The following is a 13743-nucleotide window of genomic DNA, read 5'->3' on the forward strand; positions in this document are numbered from 1 at the left end:
AGGCCCCATTAGCTAATGTGGTGCTTCAGGTTAAGAACAGTTTCAGGTTAAGAGTGGACCTCCAGAATGAATTAAGTACTTAACCCAAGGTACCACTGTACAGATTGGCCTTAGGTTTTCTGTCTGCAGACTACACACACAATCACCAATTTGACTGTGGCTTTAGGGAATTTGGACCCTAAGAACATAAGAAGAGCCTGCTGGATCAGGCCAATGGACCATCTAGCCTAGCATCCTGTTCTCACAGTGGCCACTCAAATGCCTATGGGGGAACTTGCAAGTAGGACCCAAGCATAAGATCACTCTATCCTCTGATGGTTTCCAGCAACCACAGAAGAGAGCATAATCCTTATGACTAGTAACTAGGAATTTATCCAATCTTCTTTTAAAGGCATCTAGGTTGCTGACCAGCACTGTCTTCTGTGGGAGTGAAGTCCACAGTTTAACTATGTGACCAGGGAGCTCCGGGTTTAAATCCCCACTCAGCCACAGAGCTCACTGGGTGAATGTAGGCCAACCATAATCTCTCTACCTAAGCTACCTAACTGGGATGAGAGAAAGAGAATAATGAATACTACTTTGAGCTTCTTGAAGGGAATGGTGGGGTGAAAAAGGGAGTGGTTTAATTAATGAATTAATGTTCCATGCCGGATACTGTGGATGATATTGTGGTCTACTGGGTGTTCACCCTTTTGAGTCTATGACTGCTTTTTTCTCATTCAGCCTGTATTGTACATCCAGAAAGAAGAAAACACCATGCGGTTTACTCTCAAACCTGACTGTATGGCTTGATTAATCAAAAATGCATTGATTTATAGTTTTTATGAGTCTTTGGAAATTTGCTAAAAGCATTGTATGATCCCTTGTATAACTTAGGATTTATGAAGTCTTTCATTCACTATATTAAAGAGTACCTGTTATTGATAGCTTGCTAGCATCAAACACTGTTACCTGCCCTTCCATCCAATATTAAAAGCTACACATCTACTAAGTGCAAAAAGGGGTGGGGAAGCCAGCGTGTGCCTAATTTATATGTCCCACAAAATGGTAGTAAATATTTGTATTTCAATATTTTTCACTGGGGAAATACATGTTTGTTGCCACAGTAAATGAGAAAGTAGGCACCTAGCCCACTTCCTCCCTGTCACTGCATGAGACGAAAAGGGGACAAGCACCAGCAGATCTGATTAACTTTAGTGAATGATGTCTACTTGGGATATATGTGCTCAGAAATGATGCCATTTTTAAAAAAAATCCAAAACGCTAGGTACCTTGGAGTTGTTTTTTCCCACAGCAGCAATCCTGTGCAATTGGCACAAGTCTTTCTGAACTCTTAGGGAACCTCCAAATGATCACTGTTTCTGAGTGAGGAACTTTAGTTTTGCACAGTTAAAGTGGATCAGAGTGCTCTGTCACTCTAGTGCAGGCATGCCCAACTCCCAAGAGACTGATCTACTCCCAGTATATTATTAAAAAAAACTGGCAGTGATCTACCCATTGTCATTGGAGGGAGGTGGAACGTGTGTGGGATGGGTGGATTGCCCAGAGTTGTTGAGCTTTTTTGGGGGAGGATTGCACAGAGTTTTTTAGCTCCCCCCTAACTTTTTGTACATGATAAGGATCCCACAATCTACCAGGATTAGCTGGGGATCTACCGGTAGATCATGATCTACTGGTTCAACATCCCTGCTCTAGTGCAACAAATCCACTTAAGAAACCCACTCTGTTCTGTGGTTATGAAAGTGATGGAGAAACCCATCAAAAATGTGGGATGAACTAATGATTAAAGTAGGAAGATATATTAATGTCTATGTACCCCACAAGCAGATCAGGATGAATACTTGTTGTTATATGACTGTCCTGTGAACAACTCAGAATGAATGTTCAACAAAGACCAGACATAGTCTAACTGCTGCATAAACTTTGTGCAAGCAAAGGAAGATGAATGCCGAATAAGCAAGATGTCTGGAGGAGCCCTTACTCTGCCTGCATACCCATTGGACTTTAATATTAGAATAGCGATGGGGGACCTGTGGCCCCTCCAGATGTTGTTGAACACCAGCTTCCATCATCCTTGACCACTGGCTGTACTGGCTGAAACAGATGGGTGATGGAGTCCAACAACACCCTCAAAACCAGCATTAGATATTACCTGATATGCATGGCAGAAATAGTCTGTGCTTACTATTTCACCATGCAAGAAGAATCACAGCCTCTGTAATTGTATGTCGGCTGTATTGAAGGCCAGCTAATGGATGTGGTGCCTTCCAAGTGTTCCTAGGCTATAGTTTCCATCACCCCTGGCCATTAGCCATGCTAGCTGGGGCTGATGGGAGTTTTAGACTTGGAACATCTGGGTGAAACCATGTTGGCTATGCCTGTCGTAGGTTATGATGAGAACAGTTGTCATATTTGTGATATTGGTGACAGTGGGTAGCTGGGTTATAACAAATTTCTTTGTGATTTAAGGTATTGAAAGATAAGAGATGTGTGAGGCCCTAGGATACTTTTATGCACAGGGTCTTCCTGTCCTCCACACATTGGCAAAGCTGCCCTTATGATGGTGCTATATTTATTTCTGCAATAAACTTTTTGGCCATTCATAATGGCATGCTTATCAAATTAAGTTCAATGCATTTCAATGCTTTGTTCATTTTGGTTTTCACTGCAAACAGGCTGCGGTCCAAACAAGCCACGATGCGTCACAATTGTCCATCTGCAGATGGGCTATTTTCATCACAAGGCACATGTTTCCTTTGTTCAAATAAACTGCTAAGGAGAACCTTTACCAAAAAAGGCACAAATGCCTCCAGAAGGATACCTTTAGAATCTTTCATTCAAACAGCACCGAAAGAGGGTAGGGATAAAGAAATAAAAAGAGGAGGGGGAAAACCAGCACTGCAAGATTTTTGTCCTTCCAGCAGCATGAGAGATAAGTTTTTAAGCAGTGTTGCCTTGAACATTCTGAGTGAATAAAGTGGTCTTGAGAGAAACTTTCCAGTTATGGATTACCTATAAAAGAATAAAAGAGATGAACATTGAAGGTTTTTCATGGTTGTAAACAAATAATTTGTGAGCTCTCTGCACTTCAGGACACAAATAGACCCAAGAATTAGAAGTGCCCCTAGCTGACCGGTATATACATACATCATTGGTCTGGTGTAATGAAGATTACCTGATAAAGATCACAATATGACACTTTTCCTTTTGCATTGGCTGCTGAACAGCCAGAAACTGTTTTCTGCGGCCGGCCAACTATTGATCCAGCTCCCTCCTGTCAGTGATGCAGTTAATGGGAATTCCACAGGCAAATAAAAGCTACATTTTGTCTTCATTTTCATCTGAAATATGAGCTGGTCCTTTGTACTCTAGACAGTCATTTATTACTCATTTTCCTTTATTGATGTTTATGAGCTGAAGCATAAAATGATTCTCAAATGTAGTTTAATTGAGGCAGCAGTTGACACTGTGACCATGATTACAGCTGCACCATCAACTACATTAAGGCTTGCTTTTCATTGGGCTTTGAGGCAGCGTGGGGGTGGGGGAAGTATCCTTAAAATGCAACTCTGCTGTAGCTGAAGAAATATGTCGATTTGTCTTCATAGGTACTGAGGGGGAAAAAAGGCCCAAAGTCCTTAACAAACAGCAACAGAGCAGTAAAGTGTTTCTTATTACTTCACATTCAGAGGCATTCTTCCCCTTCCCAACTCCACGGGTCTTAAAAGTTATTTTTTAAACCAGTCTTTCTAACATGTGTGTGTGTGTGTGTGTGTGTGTGTGTAAAACACACACACAAATATACACAAGCGGAATTATTTCCTCTGAATGAGTAGGAGGAAGATCTGCCATACACACAGCAAGAGGGAAGGCCAAGGCACTCAATTCATTTATAAAACGGTAAGGACAATCAATATGGTGGGCAAGTATTTTTATATGCAGTTATTAACTCATAAGCTACAGTATATCTCATCTCATTTCAGCAACAGCTGAGGTCTCCATTTCCCCCGGAGGCCCCTGCAGGTCCCATTATGAGAATCATAAATAATATGTGCTAATGAGATATGAATTGATTATGTTGGAAAAGCTGACATTTTCATCCATCATTCTAAATGATGTTTAACAATGGATTACCAGCCAGTAATTCCTCTGATATGAGATTAAATAAAATAGCAGGCTGCTTCAGCAGGCTAGCTCAAGGAGATGGCAATAAATCTGCTCAATTACTGTATTACCAATCCGTTTTTCACTGCTAAGGATATTATTATTTCATTTAGACTTGTTCATGCATCATAGATTATTTTATTTCAGTCAGTCAATGGGAGAAACTGCAGTATTTTATTCACTGAGCTGCAAAGAGCTGGGCTTTGATAGAGTACAGTAAAAGCAGCTCAGGAGGCCCCAAGCACATTCTGCAAAGGGTACGGAGCTCCTGGAGGACTGGGAAGGCATGGCAGAAGCCCCTGTTGGAAAGAATGAGAGAGAGAAAGGGAGAGAGAAAGCGAGAGAGCGAGCAAGCAAGCGTGCACACAGTGTTTTCTTTGGAACCTAATTTACTTCACTTATCTGCAAAGTCTTCACCGAAGGATACCATCTAAGGAATTGATCAATTGAAACAAAATTATTGGATCCTCTAAGATGATTTGTACTTCACCTGAGTCCTGTAGTATATTGAGAATTAGATCACTGCGGCTATCCCTTGGCTTGGCAAATTAGATTGCAAATAACTGTAATACAAATGGTCTTGCTTTCCCCCTCCATCCTTTTACCTTTGTGATGAAGGGGGGGGGAGGGACACCCAAAGTTGGCCAACAACAGTTTTCCTTCCCATCTTTGATTGATTGCATCCCAATTCCTAGCTTTTCTGCTACTGCAGCTGGGAGTTCAGTAGTTGTATAATGTGGAAAGGGAATTGGCTATAGCGGGAATGGTGAATTCCTTGCCCAGGGGCAAAATATATAGCCGTCCCAGCTCCTCTACCCAGCCCTCTAGATTATCCCCTGGCCACTCCTGCCTCTCCAGGCCACACACCTCCTTGAGGGGTTTTCTCATACCCTCCCTATATTCAGTAGCAGTTGTGAGAACCTGGTACATCTGGGTAGCCTTGAACAAGCCATTATTTCTTGTCTCAGTTCCCATCTGTAAAATGGGAACGCAACAGACTTTTCTTTCCTCTCTTTTATCTACTACTCAATAATTCTGTTGTAATAAAGTAAAAGGGCCTGGATAACATATTTTAGATTAGAAATCCTAATCCAGATCAATTTACAGTATTTCTGGATTGTAAGTTCTATGACAATGCTATTCATGTCAGATGTGAGTCCTACCAAGTTCAGTGGGGCTTACTCCCAGGCAAATGAAAATAGGATTACAGCTATAGATATAACATTCTCATTTCCTCCCCTCCCCAGCACATCAACCATGTGGGGAAAATTGCATTTATTTAATTAATCTGCATAACAAGGTAGGAGCAAATGTTCCTATCAGCATCAAGAACTCTCTTCCAAATGGATCTTGATAGGTCTCCAAGGCAAGAGATCTATTAAGAATGCTATGAATGGAGAAGTCTGCCATGCTTGGTTTCACATTTTCCTAGTCTTAGATTCATATTTCCACATCAGTTTCCTTAAAGAAAAGGAGAAGTTCTCAGGAAAATTCATTTTAGTGAGCGTTTCCCTCGGTGAACAAACTTTCATAGGCAATTCTACCCTATACGGACATTCTACAAGCATTTCTGCCTAACAGAATGCACTTGATGCTCCGGTTTGAACCTGGAACCTTTTGCATGCAAAGCACGTACTCTACCATTTTTGCTACATTCCTTGCCTAAACAAGTTCTACTTAAATGGAGCTTCTCTTAAAATTCAGAGTAGAGGATCGGGGCAAGTTGGAATGTCCATTTCTTCCACCTGCATTGCATAGCAGTTTCTGTTTTGTCTCACTGTTACAAGTTCCCAGAATCTAATGCTGCAAAAAGAAAAGGAGACTAATTTAAGATCAAATCCACCCTAAAAAGTTTTTTTCTTAAAAAAAAAAAATCAATCTCCTTCTTCACACCAGGAGCCCAAGGGAATAAAATGCTGGACATCATGGGTATTTTGCTACTACTTTTTGACGTATGTTCTGATGAAAAAGATCAATGGTTTTTCTCTCGGGGATGAAAGATTGCGAGGTCCAAATAGCCAGAAGTTTGTATGTCTATTATCTAATGGCAAACAGCACAGGAGTCAGCAATGAGCACATTTTCCCTGACAAAAAGTGACAAGCAGCCTCCTTGCCAACATATCGCTTTGCTCCTTCAGGTAATTCTTAAAAGGTAGGAGCAGAGTAAAATCACTGAATAAGGTAGCAGCCTTACAACATGCCATGATGTGCAAATGAGTCCCAGTTCAATGGGACTAACTCCAAGGCAAATGTGCATAGGATTGTAACCCCAAAAACCTATGCTTAGACTCATTTTGCAGGGCCAGGAAGCAGGTCAGTAATGGGGAGTTTATGGGACACTGGATGGGCCCAGGGACAGACCATGCCCCAAGGTTGGGAAACCTCTGACCTTCCTGATGATGTTAGACCACAACTCCCATCAGCCCCGACCACTGGCCATGCTGGAAGGGCTGAGTCCAACAATATCTGGAGGGCTGCCCTTGCTATATAGCCCGTAATTCTGTTGAAAAACTGTCAGTAACAATATTGTCACTGGAAAACCTCTTCCAACAAGCCTTTTAAGTAGAGATATTTCCCAGTCATCATCTATATTAGAACTGCTTCTAATGTTGTAAAGTTGTTTTAATTGTTTTATCACTTGGTGTGTTTGCCGTCTTGGGCTCTTTTGGGAGGATCAGCATAGTAGACATTTAATAAATACTAATGCTAATAAATACAAGCAGAATATATTTTTTGATCAGAGAAATGTATGTGAGAGAGGAAGGGGGAATTTCCATTCGTTTATGGCAAATACAACCTGGGATTTGTGGGTTCATTCTGGGGGAACCACAGGTTCCTCATTCCTGGAGCACACTTTGCGTGCACATGGTTTAAGATTCAATCCTGAGCACCTGCAGTTAAATGGTTGGCTAGCAAGAGATAGAGAAGACTGCAATCCAAAACCCCAGAGAGCTGCTGCTAGTCAGAGGAAAATATACTGGACTGGTAAGTAGACCAGAAGTTTGCTGAGTCATGTGTTAATGAGTGGATAGTTTTGCAATCCAATGATTTCAAAATATGGAGTTAGGTTTTTAAGTCCCCTGTTGCTATGGTGTTTGCAGCACATGGTTAAACCGAGACACTATGATGGCTACAAGTCATGATGGCTATATTACTTCCAGTATTCAGAGGCAGGTTACGTCCAAATACCGGTTGGGGGCAGGGGGCTGTATTGCTCATTTCCTACTTATGGGCTTCCTGCAGACCTCGGGATGGTCACTATGAAGTCAGAAAACAGGACTGGATAGGCCTTTGGTTTTATCCAGCTGGGCATTTCTTATGACCCTAAATTTCATGTTGCACAGAAGTGGCTATTGCTGCATCAGTATGTGGTGGAATATAACCAAAGGGATTCCAGCATTATGTTTTCACAGTAGCCAACCTGATGCCTATGGCAAGTTCAATCAAAGCTAGAATGAGCTACCACAAGATGTAGCAATGGTGACCAATGTGGATGGCATTAAAAGTGAGTTAGACAAATTCATGTTCATGGACAATAAGGCTATCAACAGCTACTAGGCATGATGGCTGTGTACTGCCTCAGAGGTGGTGTGCCTATACAACGGGTCAGACACATGCAACCATCATAAAAACACACATTGTTTATGTAATTATTGTGAGTGCCTTAAAAGCAGGGAATTGAGGAATATATATTCTTCTGTTTTCTTCCATAAGCATGGAATAATGGGCTCAGGCATGAAGCAAGTGTGTTACCTTGCCTTTATTGAATTTATTTTGAGTGTACACCATGCTCACTTTATCTCTCTGTGGCAATAAAAAATCCCATTAAAAATAAACAACCACCCCACCAAATACAATTACTTGAGACATAGATACTGGGCCCCGTGCACACCTTTATTGAATAAGCTGGCAGACAAGAGCCAGGAGGGAACACTGTTTGGCGAGTCAAACTTCCATCCTGCTAAATCTGGGAAATGCAGGAGCCCATAAGGAGCGAAATTCTCATTATCATTTCCGGTAAGATAATGTGCTCGTTGGGGACTCATGAATGGACTTATACATGTGTGTGTGTTATCCAGTTAAAATGTGAGAGCTGAGCTGTTGGCCCATGCCTGAACCCTGCTGAGCAAAGAAAAGAAAGTAATAACAAGTAATATGTCACCTCTTTTGTTTGTTTCTTTTCCATCCCAGTCATAAACACACTGTAAAAAGCAAAAAGTGGACTTTTTGGTTCTATGGGCCAGATCCTTTTCAGGGTTTATTGCTGAGGGACAGAGTTGGCTACTGGGCAGGGCATTACAAGTGACTGGGTGCTTTAAAGCCCTGAAGTCAGGACAGCAAAACACCACAAACGGCCGATCCAGCAGGTTTTGACTTAATTGATGGGCAGTAGCAGCAAAGACTGCTTTCCCTTGACAAGGCACAAGTGGGAACAACATTTTAAGGCTTCTGATTGGGCCTTGGCAGCCGTCTCTCTTTCTCTTTCCCACACCTGATGTTGTGCATGACATCAAGGGGGGGACAGGGGGCTTCAGTTAAGAGAAACAAATTTGAACCCCTGTTAGGTGAGGTTTGACCCACAGAGTGTCCCCACCCTGGTATATAGTGATACATCTGTGCTGCGGTCTGCCACAGGCCAAAGTTGTGTGTCCATACAAAAGATGTCATCTGCTGAGGCAGATCATTGGCTCAGCCAGCTAAGTATGAGACTTGCTAGCACATTACACTGATGCGCGCGTCCTCTCTGCAAGTGTTTGTGGAAAAGAGTGCCCCCTTGTTGATTTGTACAGCTGCACTATTTTTTTACGTAAGGGTTGTTTACATGCTACATTGAATGAGTGTACAAGCTGTGTCCCTGCATAATAGTTGAGCTGCACAAATTGTAGAGTCTTTCACACAAACATTGTACATGTGTAAAGACAGATTGTACCACTGTTCAGTGCAATGTGTGAATAGGTCTATAGGCAGAGGCACCAGTTAGGGGGGCCAATGGACTCTGCCCTCCCCCGAAATTTTCAAGGAGGGGACCAGGTTGTTGGAAATTCTGCCTGGGTCAGAGGAAATGTGCCACAGCGTAGGCACCGGCAGATATTCCTTGGCGACCTCCCCGCTGCGCCACTCTGCTGATAAGCAGGCGAGGTCTTGGCGATTCTTCTCAGCTGTGTGAGAGGAACACACCGTTCTTCCTCTCTCCCCTTTGGTGTCCCCCAGGGAGGGGAAAGAAGCAGACAGAAATCTATTTACATCTTTTATTCCTGTCTCTTATATCAGTACAGAGAAACATGTCTGCACTCCATAGCAGTTGGAAGAAACTCCACCCATGTACTTCCAGTACGGGTCATATGACACACACACACTGAGCTAACATCCGGTGCTCAGTACAGAATGGACTGCCCCTTTGTTCCCATGGCAACAGTCACATACATCCTGTCTGGCTTTGCAGCCACAAGCAGCTGCCTGAGCTGCTAGAGCCTTTGCTTGCTGCAGCATTGGTGCTTTATGATAACACAGGTCACCTCAATATGCCACAGTGATTTGCTCACACTGTGCACATCCGGTGTGTGGTGTGCTCTTGCCACACGTGCATGCAACACATCAGCACATTGTGCGGCATGCACACATGATGTTAGGTCATCGCATGGCAATGGCCCCCTCAATTACTTGGGCAAGCCTGTGCACCTGCCTGCCCACTCACTGAATGTTACACATGAGTCTACAGCCCAGCTATCTGCCTAAAGCAGGCATGGCCAAACTTGGCCCTCCAGATGTTTTGGGACTACAATTCCCATCATCCCTGACCACTGGTCCTGTTAGCTAGGGATGATAGGAGCTGTAGTCCCAAAACATCTGAAGGGCCAAGTTTGGCCATGCCTGGCCTAAACAGATTGCACATTCATGAAACATAATATGGGAGTAGCCCTAGTGCCGACACTAGCTGCCAACAATTCTCCAGGGTTTTAGACTGCAGACCTTCCTAACCATACCTGGACCCTGAGCCTGGGACTTTTTGCATGCAAGGTCTCTGCTCTGCCACTGAGCTATGGCCCCAGGAGCAATGTGTATCATTGCCACTTTCCCCACAGCTGGATGACATACTGTACTGCCTGAAAGGATCACATAGGACCACCAGGATAGTGCGTATACTTCCCATGCCAATGCCCTCTGACAAGGCAGCTGACATGAATGACAACTTCACATCAGTCATCAACTCCTATTCTTGCTCCGTGATGCAAAATCCAGTTCGAAGGGTGCGCCAACAAAACACAAGAACCAACGTATTTTTCTTATGGTGATCAGCATAACCTAGTGATGGTGGTTGCTAATATGGCATGTGAGAAAAAAGGCAACCTGCTAATAGTGGTCCATATTTACAGGCAACAAACCTTCCTTCTGCGGAACTGAAAGCTACCGAATTAAGTAGACCAGGTAGCTGTAGTTAGCTCTGTTTACGGCCGATTGCCTCTCTTGATCTCGGCAGAGATAAAGCTGCCTATGGGCTCCATTGTACCTTTTATTTCCCTCTTACAGAGGTGGAAGTGAACCTCAGTAAAGGTCAAGCTCAAGGTCAAGATGGAGGTCACTGGTCAAGCTGTGAGTCGTCCAGTCCCTTTCCAGCACCACTTAATCTTGCTAGCCTGTGGATAAATAGAGTTCTTCAGTTTCTACCCTTAACCACCCTCTTCCCTTCACAATCAACAGACAAGCACAAGCAATTTACTGCTGTGATCACTTCAGAGATATGTTCCAAAAGGCTCAACGTAAGTATGGTGTGGAACGGGGGGTGGGGTGGGGGATAAAATTTGGCTACTGAGACCTTCAGTGCTTTTGAAAGAAAAGTGTTGTACCAAATCAGCAGTTACCCATTAAAAGATCATTTATTTAAGAGGTATACAGGAAACCTACTGGTTTTATAGCCTGCCTTTTTAAAAAAAGGAATAGTAAACACAAACATTTCCTTCCTACCTTAAACAACAGGTTATTGAGGCATTTAATTTAGTTTAATGTTAGATATGATCAGCATTGTGTTCAAGTATTCTACCTTCGGTGAGCCAGGGGCCAATTCTTTCTGCTCCCCCTTCCTCATTCAGATTGATGGAGAACCTCCTGCCAATTTCAATAAACACAGGTTTTGATCCTAAACACAAATGGAAATTTCTCAGTTGTCCTCGATGCACTATAAAAATACAAATCATACAACAACTGCCATAAAAACCATCCGCTGTGTCAGGTTATGTAAGTATATAATCAAAGTCGAGAGTTTTGGGCAATAAAACCGTCAAGCTGTTTTGCTTAAAGGAAATGCAAGTGGGGGGAAGGAACAAAGTAACTTACGTTGAAAATAATAATATGATCTCAAGTAAGTCAGTTTCCCATTGCCTTTCTTAACCGTATGAAATTAAAAGCCATGGCAAATAATGCCTGTTGCCTTTAAACAAGCCTCTTAACCACACCAATCATGATGATGCTATTGTTCAGCATTAAATCCAAGCGTTGCTGCAGAGTTTTCTTTAAGTGGATTTAATCATTGTAATGCTGCCCAAGACTGCCCTATAATTCAGGTTCCATAGACATTTGGACATTTAGAACATGGCTGCTCTATAACTATATTCAGAGGAAACTACCGAAATACTTTCAGCTTACATCCTTTCTTTTCGGTCCCCCAAGCACCATTTGCTGCTATCCATACAGGTAAAAAAGGTAAAGGACCCCTGATGTTAACCAGTCCAGTCACAGATGATTCTGCGGTTGTGGCTCTCATCTCATTTTACAGGCCAAGGGAGCTGGTGTTTGTCTGCAGACAGTTTTTCTGGGTCATGTGGCCAGCATGACTAAGCCGCCTCTGGTGCAATGGAACACTGAAACCAGAGCAGCACACGGAAATGCCGTTTACCTTCCCACCGGAATGGTACCTATTTATCTACTTGCACTTTTTGGCATGCTTCGAACTGCTAGGTTGGCAGGAGCTGGGACTGAGCAACGGGAGCTCACCCTGTCGTGGGGAGAGATCCGTGGAGGGAGAAGCCAGCCAGCCGAAAGTCAGGGGAGTACAAGCCTGGAGGCAGAGTCCATAAGCAAGTTTCAGTCCAGTCCTAAGGTCAGGAGTATCTCAGTTCACATAGTCAGACAATCCGGGGGTCAAGAAAGCCGAAGGCCCAAGGTCATGAGCAGCAAGAAGCAGCAAGGTCTAGCCAGGAATGGCAAATGTTGTTTCCAGCAGTGATTGAGGCTGGAAATCCTGCTTAAGGAAGCTTGAGCCAGCTGGTTCTCATCAGGAGCAAGAAGGCTGATCAGCAACAGGTGAAGCTGAGTGAAGCTGGTGGAGTCACTCAGCAGGTGAAGCTGGGTGAAGCTGCATGGCCCACGACAACCAGGGGTGTAGCCATGACTGGGACACACTGGGGCAAGCAGGGGATGGGGGAGGAAGTACATACAGGGTGATGGAGGATGATGAGGGAATGGGGGTCAGTGCACAGGGACCAGACCAGTAGCACCCATCAAAAGAGCTGGAGGGGCCCCTATCTCCCTGAACGTGGCAGACTCTGAGGTGTAAGGAGCAGCATGAGGTATGCTCTTGGAGGCTGAGGCAGCGCTCACTAGCTGATCAGGTGGGGCTCGCTAGCTCTGGGACGAGGTGTGTGATTTGTCAGCAGGAGTCGGCTGAGGACAGGTGAGGGGCACATGTCTCGTCAAGCCCAGATGCTGCAATTAGCATGCAAAGTATCAAAAGGGAAACAGAGCTGAGGTGCTGTGTCTTCCTATGCTGGTTAAACCATAGCTTGGATGTTCCAGGGAGCTCTTCAGGACTGCTTGTATGGGATTGACCTCCAGGTGTCCTGACTCCTGGATCAGCTGCAGAGCCAGGAACCTGGCTTAACTGGACTTTGGACCCATTAGTCTGCCAGACTATGTGCTAACATCTGCTGTGGGATCGTGTACACCCGTGGTACCTACTGCTAGATACCCCTTGGTTCAGGACAACCGACAATCAGGTGAGTCTATAATTCTGGGATTTTTAAGCAGTTGTTGAGCATCAACATTGATTGGAATTGTCATGAGAAACCAATCCCATGCAACCTTCTACTGATACTGATAAGCACTGTACTGCATTGATGAGATGAATACATTGTTCTTTGTAATTGTTTAAGTTTCTTCTGAACAGTTTCCCTTCAAAAGTAATGAATGGGTAGCCATGCAAGCGTGTGAAAAACAGGAAACTGATTGTTGTTGTTGTTTTAGATGTTGGTGCGGTCATCAAATGATCTGCATGCAAATGTGAAGTAGCCTAGAGTCCACCTGTGCCTCAGTCATTCCAGAATAGTAGCTGCTTCTCTTGCCAAATGGGTCAGGAGGCAGGGAGCTGAGAAATGGGGCTCTAGCTGTGAAGATGAAGGTTGATTGCTCATTGTTTTGGCCTTGAATTAAAACAGACCAGATCCAGGGGCTTCAGGTGGAAGCCAGTCTGGTATAATGAGCGGAATACAACTCCTGATGTAGCCTTGAAATTCAATTGTTTTATGTTGAGCCAGGCACTTGCAGCCGAACCTACCTGCCAGAATAAAAAGGCAGTGGCGGTTTCTG

This window comes from Podarcis melisellensis, assembly GCF_964234715.1.
Source record: "Podarcis melisellensis genome assembly, chromosome: 7".
Lineage (NCBI taxonomy): Eukaryota > Metazoa > Chordata > Lepidosauria > Squamata > Lacertidae > Podarcis > Podarcis melisellensis.